Below are 19,405 nucleotides of genomic sequence, written 5' to 3' on the forward strand. Positions count from 1 at the left end.
ATGCTTATTAATATATATACACAAATGATATAGGTTCGTGAATCCGAGGCCAACCCTGCATTGTTCAGTTCCGCCGTATGCATATTTTTACTACAAAATATCGTATCCTGAGTTTCATTACTCCCTTTTTAAATGCTTTTGCAATATATATTTTTGGGACTGAGAATACATGCGTTTTTATAAATGTTTGACGAAATAGACACAAGTAATCGAAACTACATTCTATGGTTGAATGATCGAAGCCGAATATGCTCCTTTTGCTTGGTAGCCTAAGAATTAGTAAACCGATCTACTAATTGAAGTGAATCCTAAAGATAGATCTATTGGGCCTAACAAACCCCATCCGTTGTAGCGGATGCTTTAGTACTTCAATGTTGTTTTATCATGTCCGATGGATGTCCCGGAATGATAGGGGATATTCTTATATGCATCTTGTTAATGTCGGTTACCAGGTGTTCAATCCATATGAATGATTTTTATGCAGATGCATGATATTTATGAGTAATGAAATGAAAATCTTGTGGTCTATTAAATTAATGAAAATGATTGTTTATGATAAACTATTGAACTCACCAACCTTTTGGTTGACACTTGAAAGCACGTTTATTCTCAGGTATGAAAGAAATCTCCCGCTGTGCATTTGCTCATTTTAAAGATATTACTTGGAGTCATTCATGGCATATTTCAAAAGACGTTGCATTCAAGTCGTTGAGTTCAATAGAGATTATTATTAAGTAAATGACAGATTAGGTCATTTATAGGTTGGATATTATGAAATGGTATGCATGCCTGTCAGCTTTTGATGAAATGAAAGTTTGTCTTTAAAAACGAATGCAATGTTTGTAAAATGTATCATATAGAGGTGAAATACCTCGCAATGTATCCATATGTTATTGTATTCGTCCTTATGAATTAGGACTTGTCTTGATATCAGACACTGATTTTATAGCCCGCGTGATAACTCCTAAATTATACTGTTTTTTGAAAACATTTTGAGGAGTTATCTTAGTATTTTAAAGACGTTTTTAATCCTAAAAGACACTAAAATGGGTAAAATGGGGAAAAAGGTATTTCTAATGATTTTATCAAAGTTATGTGTCAAACAGAATCAAAAACAGAGAAAACTGCAGAAAAGGCTGTGAAGCCGCCGGCTTTGGGGTTAAATACGTCAGAATGTTCAACAATTTTTGTAAACTTGAAAGAACTTGTTGACCAAGTAAAAAGTAAAGGAAGCCGTCGGCTTCATCCTGAAGCTGCCGGCCTAATGAACACGGTTTCTCAACTTATTGGCCAAGTTCAAGTAAAAATGGAAACAAAATCAGAAAGATTTGCCGGATAACTGAAGTCGCCTGCCTTCCACCAAGCCGCCGACTTAATTATGACGGTTAGAGATTTTGTGCTTGTGGATTAAGTTAAACTTGCAGAAGGAGTCACCGACCTAAGGCAAGCCGACGGCTTCCCACTGAAGCTGCCGGCTTGGCCACCGTTACTGAATATTATAAATAGAGGTCTCTGGTCTCAGTTTTAGTATGTAATTCACCAGTTTAGTAATTCAATAATTCTGTTTAGTTCATTTTTCTTTTAGGGTTTTCTCTAAACCCTTAGATTAGATTTATTTATTGTACTCAAGAATCATTCAAGTTTTAATTCAAGTTTCTTACATCTACCTTTTTAAGGTATGATTCTATCTTTATCTTATTGTTTAAGTTATTTTATTTACTGTAATTGTTCATGTTCGTCTTCTGCTATGAACTAAATGTTCATAGTGGTTACGTAGACGAAAACTAAACTTCATCTGGGAATCAGATGAAGCCGCCGGCATCACGAACCCAAGCCGCCAGCTTCGTGTGCTTTATCCGTACAGTTTCTGCCTACCTTGAATCATATCTTGACCTGTTAACGATGCTAGTAACTCAAATCTAGGACTAGGAAGAAGAGCCTGGAAGAGCCCTCTTTCTTGTTCTGTTGTTAAGTTTCTTTAATGATGTTTGAACTGTTTCGAATCTGTTTTGCTTAAATATACTTGTTTGCCATACTTAATGATTAAATAACATGATTTTAGGATTGATTAGTACTTGATCCGATGATCTATTATTCGATTCATGCTACTTGTTTAGATCTAATCGATCAAACTTGTTAAAATTGGATTGCATGCAAGTAAGTTAAAAAGCTTAATAGTGATAAACTTGTTTAATTGAAATTACGCTTATATAATAGAGTTTGATATTGTTAGGCTTAATCGAAGAACCTTCGTTTGGATTTGTTTAATCAATGATTGCATGAGAACTTAGTAGTAACTGACTTTCAGCTAGTAACTTGAGTTGATCTACTTGGTGTTTAATAGCTTATATGATTTGTCACTCTATTTGCATGTTGATCCTCATCACAAGATTAATGTGTATCATGTAATTGAATTAAACATGAAGAATTAAGATGTTAGTTATGCACATCACATATCTAGCATATGCTTTAAGTCCTTCTTGTTGAATGACATGCGACACTTAGCTTAACCTATTAAGGGATGATAGTCAGTCTATGATTATTATTCTGCTTTGTGTTAGTATAAGTTATGAAACTTGCATACTATGATTCCCGTATGAGTTAGTAGTTCATGTAACTGCTTTTACTTTTATATGATTATTTTGAATCTTCAATTCTTTGTTTTATTTTATTATTTTGTTTATCTCTTAAAGCATCTCTTTCCTAAGTGATAAGAATCTATCCCATAAAAGACTTAAAAATCTATCTTTATTTCTTTAAAAAGAATTAAACTATTTAAATAAAACAACTCATATCCGCATCTACGCTCTCTTGGGACGATAACCTAAAATACTACATCTGATCGGGTTTCCGCCAGCCGGCCAACCTTCAAAAGGGACCGTAAGGGGTAAGAGCCAATGCTTCGTCACAAGTCACACTGTGAGAACCCCCTCTACGATTAACCTGCCAAAAATGGACGCGGTTAAACCAGCTCTGATACCATCTGTAACGACCCGGTCAAAATCTCCATTGAGCGGATGTTAACTCTGGTCCCAGTGCTTGGCTTGACCTCTAGATGACAGCAAAGTTTATAGCAGAAGCAAATAGTACCTGAGAATAAGCATGCTAAAGAGTCGACACAAAGGTTGGTGAGTTCATAGGTTTTTGTTTGATATGAAAAAATTACAAAAGTTTCATATTTCAAAATGTTTTGAGAGAGTTTGAAAATGAAAACACAAATTTTCTGTTTTTGAATCCATAAATAGTTTGATAGTAAAACAGATCACAAAATCTCAACTTCATAAATAGTTTAGAAGTAATATGATTTCAAGCTTTTCAATTACGAAAGTAAGATCGTAGTTCATAACATATCAAGTTTGTAAACAGTTCCACGGTTTATAAACTTTCACAATTATCAAATTCATAAACAGTTTCCATACAGTTTCAAAGTGTATATATTTTCTGAGCACTCGGTAACAATGCTTAACACCACTTGTAGTATCCTACATGATTTTTCTTTACCCTATATTGGACTATACACTATGCTAAGTGTATTGTGTCCAAGTAACTAGCACCACAGTTGAGGTAGGGTGAGGTTGCCAAAACTAACATATCTGCTCTAGTGATTCGCGCTTACAAGTCATTGTAATTAATACTACCGAGTTAAGGGCTTTTTTTTGCATAAAACTCACATATAACAAACTTCGAAATGAATAAAGTGTTATTTGATAATAAGAATATGTTATAAAACAAACTTTATAAATAAAGCGTAGTAAAACAATAGGCATGTATTCTCACCCTAAAAATAGTTATAAAATGAGAAAATGGGACTACGAACTCACAATTGATGCAACACGGTGCGAAGCTCGGAAATTGTGGTTTAGATAGTTTACGGTGATCCGGGCTTGAGACCTAATGAATATTATGAGGTCAGAGGTCATACTATTTAATATAGTATTTAGGTTAGGTCTAAGATCAATTTCTTAAGTAATCTTACATGTCCATTTCAATCCTCGGTTTCAAAAGTTACATAGTTCATAGTTTTAAGTGTTGACTGTTTTGACTAGTTTTACCATAACATTAGTTTAAGTGTTTCTATTAATCTAGACATCCATTTAAGGTGAGATTACCCTTTCTGGAAAGCTATTTCAGTAAAGTTTCCAACCATGTAAGGTTAGCCTCTATACTCAAAATAGAAGTTGGTCAAAAGTTCACTATTTTACAAGTTTGCAAAACAGTTCAGATTTACACTATAAATTCCTAAGCAAGTTTAAAAAAAAAAAGCAAAATACATTTGTTTGACTCAAGATTTTTACAGAGATCTTAGGACATATAAAAATACTTGTTCTCAAAAGAAATCACTTCCAGGTCTTCATTAACCTTGTTTTTAGTGATAAGGTTTTAGACCAAATTCTGACTACAACAAAATTTTATGTCAACTTGATGGGTCTATATCTTAATGTTTCCTTAATGATTTTTTTTGTTTTAACTTGTAATGGTTTTATTTTTATGTCTATTTTTCAAATCAAAAGACTTTATTTCAAGATCTATCTTATATTTTGATTTATACATGATTCTTGGACACTTGGTCAGATTGCTTCAAATCTGAACTTGTGTCACCAAATAAAAATGAAAAATGAGTTTTTCTTTGAAATAAATAATGAACACTTTACTGGAAGTCACAAACATATATATAAACATCATACTAATTTATGAGTTCCTGAGTTCAACCATAAGTTGGTTTTTAGGTCATGAACTTTAAGTAAAATTTTGGACAACTCAAAGATAAAATAGTTTTATGTTGTTAACCACTTTAGTTCTTAGTTTAGCTTCATTTTAAGACATAGGACATGTAGAGAGCTTAAGGTTACTGATCTAATATCAACATCATGGTTAGCTATATAGTCATCATTGAGTGATTGAACACTCTAGATCATGCAATTACACCATGAATACTCTTGAATATAGCTAGACAAGATGAATATAATTAAAGTAGGTTGTTATACCTTGAAGAGATTTGATCTTATAGCTTCAAGAAGATGAAGAATGGAATGATTTTGATCTGGAAATAAGGATGTGTGTGTGTATGTAAAAGTGATTAAGGAATTAAAAGATGATCAAATGAGGGTTTATATAGAGAGAGTGATGTGAGACGTGGCAAGGCAAGAAGAGAAGGAGGGTGTGACTCACTAATGATCATTAATGGTTCATGCAATGTCTAATGATGATGTTTTGAATGAAGGTGATGCAATATGTTAGATATTTATAATAGAAAGTGGTAGTGTGCATGGCAAGGGTGGCGATTTTTGGGTGGTGGTGGTGGAAGATGTATTTTGTTGATTTTTACATTCAAGTGTTTGTGTAGTTTTGTATAATGTGTGGTATGAGGTTTTAGTTGTATGGTTAAGGCTTAGAAAATATGCTTAGATTAGGTCTAAATCAAGATAGATCAAGGTTGGTTAAATGGAAGAAATGGCTAAGTACAAGTTGATCAAGACTAGGTGTGAAAATGATTAAGTGTAGAAAAAGTCTTAACTTATGATCTAATGTCCAAGTGAATTAGTTTACAAGTCTTTAATCTAAATACTTGATTAATAAGTTTACCCATTAAGTTATTATATATAAAGGGATAGATTACAAAATCTATGGTTTATGGTGATAAGCTAAGGTTTTTAGGGCATGGTACAAATGTGCAAGACAACTCTTGTTTGAACAAGACTTAATTGTAACCTTAGAGTCTTATAAATCCTAAAAACAAACAAAGACATAATTCATCAAAACTACTAGTCAATTTGAAAATTATAAGTTATGAAAGTTATAACATGGTCGGAAAAGTTCGGGTTGTGACAACTTATGTTATGACTAATATTTAATTAATTAATTAAATACTTATGCTACGTCTATTATACCATATAAACTTATATTAACTTTATAATTCAATTTAATTTAATTAAACTTATGGTATGGCTAGTTTATACAAATATTATTTTAAATAACATTATAACTTATTTTATTAATATGATTTACACTTTAAACTTCAAGGTTGACTAAGTTTGACCAAGGTTGACTTGAGTTGACTTTTGAGTTGACTTTGACTTTCAGTTGACTTTTGTCAACTTTTCTAAATAAAGAAACAATCTATTTAAGGGAACAATCTAAATAAGGAAACTTTCTAAAGGATGAAACTTTCTAATTATAGAAACTTTCCAAAAATAGAAACTTTCCAAAAATCAAAAACTTTCTAAAAATGGAAACTTACTAAAAATAGAAACTTTCTAAAAATAGAAAGTATGCGTTATACGTTGTCCTGATCATACCGAATCATACCGACTGTTGTTCTTTGCTTTACTACTATAAGTACTATGATTAACATACTAAGACCTGACCTAAGTTAGTTATTTATATCGACCTGCTTTATTTTTAGGTCGGAGTTGTGATCATTCTTGATCATTTACCTTTGCTGTTCGCATACCTGTTTCCTTTTTGTTTCATTTGCTTAACGTGAGTTATAGTCCCATTTTTCATACTATTTTAAAGTATTTTTGGGATGAGATTACATGCAACTTTTGTTTTACATTTTAGACAGAAGTGGAAATTAATTTAAAATTATTCATTGTGAGTTGTACAAAAATATTCCCTAATTTGGTAATTGTAATCACTGGTTTCTACTGGTGAACGCTGATGTGCGGGATCGAGACCTTTATTTATGAACGGATTTGAGTTGTTTTGTTACACGAATTGATTTATTGTATATGTGGTATTTTATTGATTTTAGTTTGATTTCCACACACATATAGGCAACTAGTCCTATCCGTGTAGTTTAGTTTGTCGGTAAATCCGATTCGTTCCACAGGGAGATGGAGTGTTTAATGGTTTTTAATAGTCTTTGATGTCAAACTTAATTAAAGGAGGTTTTGGATTAGGAATTTATAATATAACAGTAAAAGAAAATAACTTAACTAATTTACTTCATAAATAAAATTACAAGATTACAATAAATAACTTAAAAAGGAACTAAATGAAATTATGCTAATTATGATGCATTAATTATATTACTAGATGGTAATTAGTAAAATAGTAATTTTTAATAAAACTATATGTTTAGAATTTTGTTTTGAGTAATTATAATATAAACTTATTTAAATTAACTAAATGACAAGTTTTAATTATATTAATATAAATTATTAGGAATAGTAATTTAACTAATTACAAACTAATTATAAGTTATAAACTTTTAATTAACACTAATTATAAGGTTAAAACATGTATTAAGGTATTTTATAATAACTAATATTAATTATATAGTAATAACCTAAATATAAATAATTAAATAATTAAAACCCTAATTTTACCCTAACTGGTACTGTAGCCGTGTTATTACCTTACGCGTTTCACGTATTTATACGCGTATCGCGTATAATTTAAAACCTACGTGAATTGTGTGATTCTGATCGTACAGTTTGATTTACAGGCATACGCGTTTCGCGTATACCATACACGATTCGCGTATGACTTATACGATGTGACAAACAGTCTGGTACGAATTTTAAGTATTTTTATGTAATTTTTTATATTTTATAATAATAATTCGTAAATAATAATAATAATACGTTTACAAGAAATAATAATGGGATAAATGGGAGTGTTTACTTAAATGTGTCACCCCTAGGTCCATGGATTGTTTTGAGTTTACGCCCTATTTAAAATGTTTTAGTAATAAACTTTATATTTTTCTTTCGAATAAATATAAGGTTAAGACTAACTAAATAAAATCTAATTTTCATCGGATTCTTTTTAGATAGCTACTATTCCTTAAGTATTTAAATTGAGACCTAGCCTAGTTTTGACTTTCGCCAATACCCAAATCGTAACGGTTTCCCTTTTTACAATTTCACTGTCATATAATTATTGATATTACCCAAACCACCGAAGTTTATTTCTAAATTGGTGTTAATAACTTATCCATAAATTCGTCTAGATCATTTTTAATGTTGAAGCTTAATTTATGTAAATAAAAACAACTTTCGTTATTTAAATTTAATAAATTAAGTGGCAAGGGTTAAATACCTAATTACATAAAAATGGTTCTTTTAACTAGGCTCAATATTAAAAATACTAAAGTTACATTTTTAACTTTTACAAATGGTAACAATCCATTTCACTAGGGGCTCTACATTTAAGCAAACACTAGGGAAATTTAGCTATTCATTACACTAGGGTAAACATAAAAATATAGATATGCAAACATAATAACAACGCTAATTTTAACAGAGTAAACTTACTAAAATATCTTCACTTTCATTAACTTCAAACGGTAGGAAAATTACAATAATAACACCCCTTTCACGCGTACAAATACACCCTTAATCACGAACAATACCCCCTAAATATTTGAAACTAATTTTACAGAGTAATAAAATGACAGTAGTATTTATGTATAGTAATTGATATGTATAAACTTGTGTTGTATATCTCCTACTATGCACACTGACTCGTACTCTCTATTTAACATTGGTTGTTGTAGTAGGTGAGGATTTTAAAAAATGTTGAATGCTTGCTGCTCTGTACCACTTATAGAAAAAGAATTTATTTTTAATACATAAAGCAGCCGTCCAATATCACGTTCTGGAAAGTTTTGTGGCCTAATTTTACGCGTTTCGTGTATGGCTACACAATTCGCGTAAGGCTTAATTGTTACGCGTTTCGTGTAGACCTACACGATTCGTGTAAGAGTAAACAGCAGTTTTCTTATTTTTTTTTTTCGTTTGTTCTTTGTTGATCCCGTGTTGACGTGTACTGATTTGGCACTTCCCATTTGAACTCTTTTCTTCTTTTATCTTGTACTTTTATTCTTGAACTCGGATAAACGTTTTCTCGATATATATTTGATTTAAACTCATCGTTTATCGTTGTTTCTTCAAATAGCAAGCTCTTGTCTACTTTTGTCGTTTTTCTTGAATATTATACGTTGAATGTCTTTGTAAATGATAAAAGCTGATGAAATATAACTGATATTGCGTCGAATAATATGTATGTTTAGAGCAATATCAAAATACTCCACACTTGAACGTTGCTTGTCCTTAAGCAATTACATCTTTGAACAGAATTAGAACATTATATATATCTTTATTATCGAACATTAGATCACACAACACACACTACACGAAATGAAACACACGCTATATGAAATATATTACACAACACAGTATTTATTGGATCACACGCACACCACACGAAACAAAATTCTGACAACAGAAACAAACATGAAACTCGTGATTAGGGTTTAAAAATTTGGATCCTTAGGGAAAATTGGACCTTGTGAAAACGTTTTATGATTTTATAAAATGTCATGCTAGTTTTTACACTAGACACGTTTTCCGATTTTAACCTCAAATTCCGGTTGAGGGTAACTGAAAACCGAAGTCTCAGTCGGCGATTAGCAAGCTATTCGCCCCCATGAATGTAGTATCATGGAACTTGAAGCCGAATGTCCAAAAAATGGTTTTACACAAATATAATTCATAAAATAGCATAAGTTTTAGAACAAAATTATATCGTGTCCAAATATCATCGGTGAAGCATGAGTTTGCACACCTCAATTTTTTATGGCATATGTATGTTGACCGCGGTCAAACATAGATGCGGTTAATCTTTACGGAGATCATCCATCTGGGGATTAGATTCATTAGTCTTAAAAGCTAATTTGCATTGTGCCCCCCCATTGTACGAGACATATCCTTCTCATGGTTAGGATAAGTCTGACCACCAAAAACCCTGTTTGATGCTGAGGTTAGGTGGATTTCCAGCCGATTTTAGAGATGACTTTACAAGATTTTTCGTCAACCTACAGCTGTTCTGGACTACATCTTCTAACATAAGTTAGCAAGTGTGTCAATTTGGAAGACTTTACTTCCTTACGGGATGGACTTGATTCATCCTCTATTACTCGTGATAATGGAATATTCAGGTTTATACGTTCCAAAGCAATGATATCTGCAATAACTTCATAGAAGCATGTGATATATGGTTCTCAACATAAGGTTTTATAAATTCTTATTATACTTGGTTTTCTTTTATAGGTTTTAAACAAATAAACTTATGCGTTTTTAATGTATTGAGACAACAATTTCGGTTTTTGACACCTGATCTTTAATTGCTCGTAGTTACCTTAAAAATTTATTTGTTATATTTGTTTAAAGATTTTCAAATTTTCATAAAAACCAATAACTTATAAGTTCTCGAGAATTTATATATTCCCACCCCACACTTAAGATTATGTAATGCCCTCATTACATAAAAGCAGATAATAATGTATAAATTTGAGAGGACAAAAAGTGTAGAATATTTGGAACTTCCTTTGTTAACCGATTTGGATTTTCAAATTGTTTTACCTATGATTTTATCCAACGTTTGTATCACAATGTAATCCGATGTTTCGTTTTGTCTAATTGCATTTTCTTCTGTACCTGTCAAAACCATGTAAAAGCACACAAAACATGGGGTTGTACTTCAATCGTACAAAACAATATTACCCCACACTAATTTCTTACTAATATATAATAAAACATAAGAAACATAAAAGTATTAAAACACACCATACAATAACGTTATTACACACCATAAAAATAAAAATGTTTAAAACAATACAACTAGTCAAATGGGCTCCAAAATGGTCCTCCCCGTTCGCCCTCCTCCTGTTGCTGTCGCTGCCGTGGCTCGTTTAGGCGTTGTTCCTCGTAGAAACGCCTATATGCATCCTGACTCGTGGCTATGGCGGCGTTATGGTCATAGGGTGGAGGTAGAGGGTCATCGGGTGATTGCCATGGGGGATATGATGGAAAGGCTGAGGGTGCGTAAGCTTGCGGGTTAGACGCGTATAGATATGCCTGTTGGTGCGCCCACTCTAATTGATTTCCCATTCCCCTCTGATCATATCGGATGTTGGACAGCATATTATATTGATCTAGCTGGGTATGCCTAATGTCCCCTAATTGCCGAGATAAAGCAGTGTACTGATCTTCTGATCTCGCTCCCCAGTTTTGATATGAATTACGTACATCTAAACTCAATGCGTTAAACGAGTTTTGGAGCATATCGAAATCAGAAGTACCTGTATGAGACGAGCTAGCCTGATCTGTCTCTCTGCGTCTCCTCCTTGCTTCCCTCGCGGGTTCATCATCCTCCTCCATAGGTGCGTGAGCAGCAACTTCCTGTTGCCTTAAACTACGTACCCCACCCCTTACACGTATAGCCTTAGCTGTCCTATACACCTCCAATCCCAAATTACGAACCGGTTGATCTATTGGTTGGATTGGAGGGTCAAATTCGTTCGGGTCGAGACCGAACCAGGCTGCCAAACACGTGACATAGTGACCCCCCGACATGTCACTGGATCCTCGAGCACCCTTACCAAAGTGGGCTAAAAAGTAGGCCACTCCATAGGGTATACTAATAATTGTATCCCTATCTCTGATTGCATCTAAATACCAAAGGTCAACATAATTAATCTTATCTGTATTAAGGAATGCCCTTTGGTTAATTGTGTTCGCTATAAATTTATGAATTATTCGATAGCGAACATCAGTGATCTTAAGGTATGATTCTTGGCCTGCTACATAAGTATTCTTTTGGGAAAAAGAGCGCCAGACACTCAAAGAATCATAATCTCCTGTATACCTAGCTCCTGTAAAAATATATTCCCAAAAACCTGGAGCATTCATCTCATTACCGTCATAAATCCCTAAGGCCATAGTCATGTCGCCTAGGGACATTACTCTATCTACACCACCCAATCTAAATTGTAGGAAACTAGTATCTTCGATATTTTCCGAGTGTATATTCATCCTAACGGTAGAATAAAATTCTAAACACCATTCTCTATATACAGGAGAATTTAACCTAAACAATCTCTCAAAGTCATTATAATACCTAATTTCCCCAAATTCATTCGTGAAACTTTGGGTTAAAATTTCCCTTATCGGTGTATCTAAATTGACTGGGTCTCCTAGGGGATCCCAATCAACAACGTAAACTGGAGAGATGGTTCGATTTACCAGAATGAGTAAATCCTTAACTTTTTGCATCCTTTGATGTAATTCGTTAGGAAATTGCAGGATAGGGTGTAGGTTCAAGAGTTGTTGTTCCATTTCGGGGGTAACTTGATCTTGTGCTTGTTGTTGGTTAAATGCCCTCATTCTAAAAGGTCCCTGCATAACATTTTAAAAACAAGGAAATCATCCCAATAGGATGTGTTAATGTTAGCAAAGAGTCTAAATTCAACTTACAAACTTGTTTCATCACCACATGAATCAATTTATTTCAACAATATTGGAAGATTTAGTTCTATAATTCAAAATAAAGCAGAAACAAACCAAAAATCATAATTCAAAAATCAAGTTTCATATGCAAAGTTTAATTCACAAGTGAAAACACGCAATTTATCTAAGTGTATCTAATTCAACTCAATCACATTGCGTGTATTTCAACTTCTAAACAATCCTTAATAGCATTAAAGTTCATACTTGATTCATTAAAATCATGTTCAAAAGTTCTAACTACTAACAAAACACTCAAAAATAACTAATTACAACCAAAATAACACACCTCAGTATCAATTTCCTAATTTTCCCCAATTTTGTATAAACCCTAATTTTCAATAACCAATTAAACATCATTTTTTTATTCTAATCGGGTTTATTATCCTACTAACAACATAGATATAGCATTAATCAAGCAAAATTCAACAAAAACATGCATATAAATCGGATTAAAGCTATAAAGAAAAATAATGAAAAACTTGAAGAACACTAAGCAAAATGGGTTTAAAATCCTTACCAATCTAGGCATGTTGAAAGATTGAAGAATTGGGGAAGATTGGAATTGTTAATTTAAGTTTTTGGGTGTGATTTTCGGGTTTTTGTGTTTTCTTCTCGTCCACAGCAGAAAAAATAAAATTTAGAGTGTGAAAACAGGTCTGCTGCCCGATCTGTTATGTTCAGCTATTTTTGACCTTACGCGTTTCGTGTAGGTCTACGCGATTCGCGTAAGCTTTGTATTCTACGCGTTTCGTGTAGGTCTACACGATTCGCGTATGCTTTGTCTGTATTTTTTTTTTTTTTTTTCAACTTATAAACAATTGATTTTAAAATATCTTTTATAGATTTATATTTGTAACGGAAATTCGGTTGTTACACCTGATCTTAATCCGTTTATAAATTTTTAATTTCAATTTATAAAATTCAATCCATTAAAAGTTAAAGTTTTTAATGTTTTTCGAAAACAAATTTAAAATAAAATAAAAACACTCTATTTTTGTGTTAAAATTATTAACATTTTTAATTTTAAGTACATGAAAAATAAAAATTACACAAATTAAAATACACTCTATTTTTTTGTATACCCCTAAATCAACTAATTTTCAAACTTAAAACTTTGTTTCCTATCGATTAGGTAGAGATAAATTCGGTCGTCAAACCTATCATTATCCACGACAAAGATTTACAAGTTATATATTTTTACGGTTATTGATAAAAAGGTATATTTTGCAATCTACTGTAGACTTTTAGAATTTAACAACAACAAAAAATTTTGTGCAATTTGAAGAATGAAAATTCAGTTGTGACACCTAAACATTTTCATTTTCAAAGAAACAAGTTAAACTCAAGGCGTTTCACCTTCAATTTAATAGAAAGGAATTTTTTTATTTTTTTTTAATTTTTATTTTGTTTTCGTGGTTTACTATTTAACAGATATCTTATGAATCCAATAAGAAATTTCGTGCAATTTGAAAAACGATAATTCAGTTGTAACACTTAACATTTATCGTTTTTAATGAAAACATATTGAACTCAAGGTTCATCACTTTTAAATGGTAGACCGTTTTAAAAGAACATACAACAAACAAAAACAAACCAAACACACCAAAACATTACATACAAAAATGCACAAACACACAATTGGCGAGAAAAAGATTTAAAGAGTGAAGCCTCGTTGGCTCGCCTCGTAGTGGAGTCGCATTATTTCGCTCCCCATTGCTTCGTAGGCGTAACCTCGCTGGTTTAAGAGGTTTTCTTCTGCACATTTTAAAGGCCCTTCTCGGCATAAGGTTACGTACTCGTAATTAGAGTCCGTTTGGTTCTTTGGGCAATCTCCGGAGTGAGTCGGTTTTCCACATTTCACACATTTACCCAAATGACGTGCTCTACGCCTTTTAGCTGATTTAGATTTTCCTCTTGCATAGTTTGTCTCATTTAGTTTCTGTCTTTCTTCTTTCCTCGCCTTATCGCATCTTTTCTTAATATCTAACACCACATCCCTCGGTAAAATCTTATCGCACTTTAAAATGAAATGGTTGTAGATATACTGACTGCGCATCTTGAAATTACACAATAAAAACAAAAAGAAATTAAAAAGGTAGAATGGAGGAAGAAGACTAGTTCTTTAGGGTCTGCTAGGGAAAGACCAATCTAACCCCACTCTTAAAGATAAGAATAAAAATCGAGAATGGAGTTTAAAACCTTAGAGTTACCCTGAATTTATTTGTCCTTAGGGTAGAAGGTGGTTTCGTCTCTTTCCGTAGTATTGATTTCTTTAAAGTATAACTTGAGTCTGTGTCCGTTCACTTTGAAAGTTCCACCGTCTTTACCATACAACTCTGCATATCCAGATGGAAAAACCTGTTTTATTATATATGGCCCATTCCATCGGGATCTAAGTTTACCAGGTGAAAACTTGAAACGTGATTGGAATACCAATACTTTATCCCCTTGTTCAAATTCTTTCTTTTTTAATCGTCCATCGTGCCATACTTTAGTTTTTTCTTTATATGTTTTAGAATTTTCGTAGGCTTGTAATCTTAATTCATCTAGTTCGTTAAGTTGTGATAACCTATTTTCTCCGGCTTGTACAAGGTCAGTATTACATTCTCTCATAGCCCAGTACGCCTTGTGTTCAACTTCAACAGGTAGATGACACGCTTTACCGTATACAAGTCTAAATGGTGTGGTACCTATTGGTGTTTTATACGCAGTCCTAAAAGCCCACAACGCGTCATCTAACTTGCGTTGCCAGATTTTAGGGTTGTTATTAACCGTCTTCTCAAGTATGCGTTTTAAAGCACGATTCGTGTTCTCCACTTGACCACTTGTTTGCGGGTGGTACGAAGTAGAGAAACGATGAGTTACGCCATACTTCTTCAACACCTTTTCAAGAAGGTTGTTGGTAAAATGTGTTCCTCGGTCGGATATGAGTGCTTTTGGGATTCCAAAGCGTGAGAAGAGATTTTTCAAGAAGTTTACCACCACCCTAGCATCATTTGTAGGCAAAGCTTTTGCTTCAGCCCACTTGGATACATATTCAACGGCTACTAGTATGTACTTGCACTTATGTAAACTTGGAAAGGGTCCCATGAAATCGATTCCCCAAATGTCAAAGATTTCACAAACTTGGATGCCGGTTTGAGGCATCTCATCCTTTTTCGTGATGTTACCCGTTCGTTGGCATGCGTTACAAGTCCGAACGAAATCATGGGCATCTTTAAAGATCGTGGGCCAATAAAAGCCCGATTCAAGGATTTTTCTTGCAGTGTGGTTTGGTCCGAAATGACCGCCGGTTGGCCCTTGATGGCAATGCTCAAGAATTTGTTGAGCTTTTGTCCGTACACACAACGGCGAATTATTTGATCCGCACCAACACGAAATAGGTCTGGGTATTCCCAGAAATAAGACTTTAAATCCGCAAAGAATTTCTTCTTTTGCTGATAAGTAAGTCCTTTTTGTAGAATGCCTGAAGCAAGATAGTTTGCAAAATGGGCAAACCATGGGATTTCAGATTCTTTTTCAACCCTCATTAGAGATTCGTCAGGAAATGTGTCCTTGATGATTGTGTCATCAAGTTTATCTAATTCGGGGTTTTCAAGTCGGGATAAATGATCGGCAGCTAGATTCTCAGCTCCTTTCTTGTCACGTATCTCAATGTCAAATTCTTGAAGTAAAAGAACCCAACGTATGAGACGATGTTTTGCATCTAGTTTCGAGAATAAATACCTAAGTGCCGAATGGTCCGTGTAAACAATGGTCTTGGACAACACCAAATATGACCGAAATTTATCAAATGCATAAACAACCGCTAGGAGTTCTTTTTCTGTGGTGGTATAATTAATTTGGGCTCCCGTTAGAGTTTTACTTGCATAATAAATCGGAAGAAAATGATTATCGGGACGTTGTCCTAAAACAGCACCTAAAGCATAGTCGCTTGCGTCACACATTAGCTCAAATGGCATACTCCAATCTGGAGATACCATAATGGGAGCTTGTGTGAGTTTTGACTTTAGAATCGAGAATGCATTCTCGCAATTAGTGTCAAAGTCAAATGGAGCATCCTTTTCAAGAAGCTTGGTCAATGGGCGGGCGATTTTAGAAAAATCTTTGATAAATCGCCTATAGAATCCTGCGTGACCAAGAAAGCTTCTAATTGCTTTAACATTTGATGGTTTAGGTAGCTTAGAGATAACTTCAATTTTAGCTTTATCTACCTCTATTCCCGCACGAGATATTTTGTGACCAAGTACAATGCCCTCCTTCACCATGAAGTGGCATTTTTCCCAATTTAGGACCAAGTTTGCTTTCTCACATCGGATAAGCATATGTTCTAGATTGAAAAGACACGATTCAAAGGAGTCTCCAAACACGGAAAAGTCATCCATGAAGACTTCCATACAATCCTCTACCATATCATCAAAGATTGCCATCATGCACCTTTGAAAGGTTCCGGGTGCATTGCATAAACCAAACGGCATGCGGCGATAGGCAAAGGTACCGAAAGGACAAGTGAATATGGTCTTTTCTTGGTCGTTGGGATCAATTGGAATTTGGAAGTAACCGGAGAAACCGTCTAAAAAGCAATAATATTCTTTTCCCGCTAATCGTTCAAGCATTTGATCAATAAAAGGTAACGGGAAATGATCCTTTCTAGTGGCATCATTTAGATGTCTGTAATCAATACAGACTCTCCAGCCGGTAACTGTTCTAGTTGGGACGAGTTCGTCCTTTTCATTTAATATAACGGTTGTACCCCCCTTTTTGGGTACTACTTGTACTGGACTAACCCATGGACTATCGGAGATGGGGTAGATTAACCCGGCGTCAAGAAGCTTGACGACCTCCTTTTTAACAACCTCTTTCATGTTGGGATTTAGCCTGCGTTGTCTTTGTACTACGGGTTTGTAGTCATTCTCAAGGAGAATTTTATGTGTACAATAAGATGGGTTTATTCCCGGAATGTCGGTTGTTTTCCAGGCTATAGCCTTTTTATGGGTTTTTAATACAGAAATTAGCTTATCCTTCTCATTATCTGAAAGATGTGAAGCAATAATTACTGGTAATTTAGATGTACCTTCGAGATAAGCATACTCCAAGTGTTTGGGTAGCTCTTTAAGCTCTAGTACGGGTGGTTCTTCTAAGGAATTTTTTATACGAAATCTATCTTCATTTTTGATTTCCTCAAACGATTCCTCTTCCATGGGAATTTCTTCTATTATGGTCTCGTCATCCGTGACCACCTTCATCAACTCATCAAAATCTTTATCAATATTGAAGTATTCATTCTCACTTACCGGGGCTAACCCCGGGATATCAATTTCAAGTAGCTCCTTCAATTCATTCTCGACACAAAGATCTATAACATCAATTTGAAAACAAGAGTCATCGGTAGAAGTGGGTCTTTTCATGGCTTTGTCAATGTGACAAATTATTCTCTCGTTTCCCACACCTAGACTCAATTGTTCTTTTTGGACATTAATGATAGCATCTGCAGTGTTTAGGAAAGGACGTCCTAAAATGATAGGAACTTTTGTGTCCTCTTGCATTTCTAGAATAACAAAGTCGACGGGAAAGATAAGTGAGCCAACTTTTACAAGTATATCCTCGGCTATACCTATGGGAGTATCAAATGATTGGTTTGCTAATCGAATACCCATCCGGGTTGGTTTTAAGTCTCCTAAGTCAAGTTTTAAATATAACGAGTAAGGCATTAAGTTAACACTTGCACCTAGGTCGGCTAGTGCATCGTAAACCACCGAATCACCCATCATACATGGTATGATAAACTTACCAGGGTCTCCTAATTTTGGAGGTACATTTTGTTTCATTAAGATGGCCGAACATTCCTAATGGAGGAATGTGGCAGAAATGGTATTTACCCTTCGAGGATATGAGATCCTTTAAAAACTTCCCGTAATTGGGCATATCCCTAAGAACCTCCGCGAGTGGCATGTTAATGCTAATTTGCTTAATCATGTCCGCAAATTTCTCATATCGCCTTGCGAGTCTGTCCTTTTTAATGCTTTTGGGTATGGAATAGGTTCCTTATGTACCTTTACTGTTGGTTCTTCACTTTTCTTTGATATGACCTCAGGTGGATCATCTTTCTCTTGTTCTTTGTCAACTTGCTCATTTTCATCAACCGGATTTTGTAAAACAGAAGGACATAAAGGAACTTCCGGGGACTTAAGAGTCTCCGGTTTAGTAGTTAAACCACTTCTAGTAGTTATAGCATTTACATGCTCGTTCTTTTTTTGGGGGTTGTTGGGATTCACTTGAGTATTTGAGGGGAGAGTACCTGGTGGTCTCTCTGATAGTAACTGTGATATCCTTCCAACATTCCTTTCTAAGTTTTGTATTGTGGCTTGTTGATTTCGGATTTGCTGAGTTTGGAGCTCTGCATTTTGCTCGTGCTTAACCATAAAATCTCTTAAGAGATCTTCTAAACCAGATTTCCTCTCAGGTTGAGGTTGCATAATTGCTAATGGTTGTGGTTGATTGTGTTGGAAATTATTTTGATAATTTCGTTGAGGTTGATTTCGGTTATTATAACCTGGTGGCGGATTTCTTTGATTTTGATTTGGGAAATTCCGGTTATTTTGGTAACCTGGATTTCCTCCTTGATAGTTATTATTATTTTGATAGTTATTATTATTTGATCCTGAAGGTCCTCCTACTTGATAGCTGTTTATAGGAGGATATTTTCGGTTGTTTGCTTCTATAGCTGGAAAATCACTGAAGTTCATTTCACCTTTTCGTAAGTAACCTAAGAAATTTGCTTGTTCTTCCATTGTACTTTGATCACAATCTCTAGTAAGATGGGGACCTTGGCACAGTTCACATCCTACTCTGATAGCATGCATTTCCTTGGTTACTTTCTCGATTTGCCTTGCTTGATTTGCTATTTGAACTTTTAAAGAAGCAATTTCATCATTGCTTTCAATACTAGCAACATTTGATGATCTAGAAAATTCTATTTCTTGATGCCAATTATGAGAATGGGAAGCTAAATCAGCAATGATTGTGTGAGCGTCTTCAGGTGTTTTCTTCATGATCGAACCTCCGGCTGCAACATCTATATCTTTTCTAGTTGCCACATTGACTCCTTT

The sequence above is a fragment of the Rutidosis leptorrhynchoides genome, chromosome 3, assembly GCF_046630445.1.
Source record: "Rutidosis leptorrhynchoides isolate AG116_Rl617_1_P2 chromosome 3, CSIRO_AGI_Rlap_v1, whole genome shotgun sequence".
Taxonomy (NCBI): domain Eukaryota; kingdom Viridiplantae; phylum Streptophyta; class Magnoliopsida; order Asterales; family Asteraceae; genus Rutidosis; species Rutidosis leptorrhynchoides.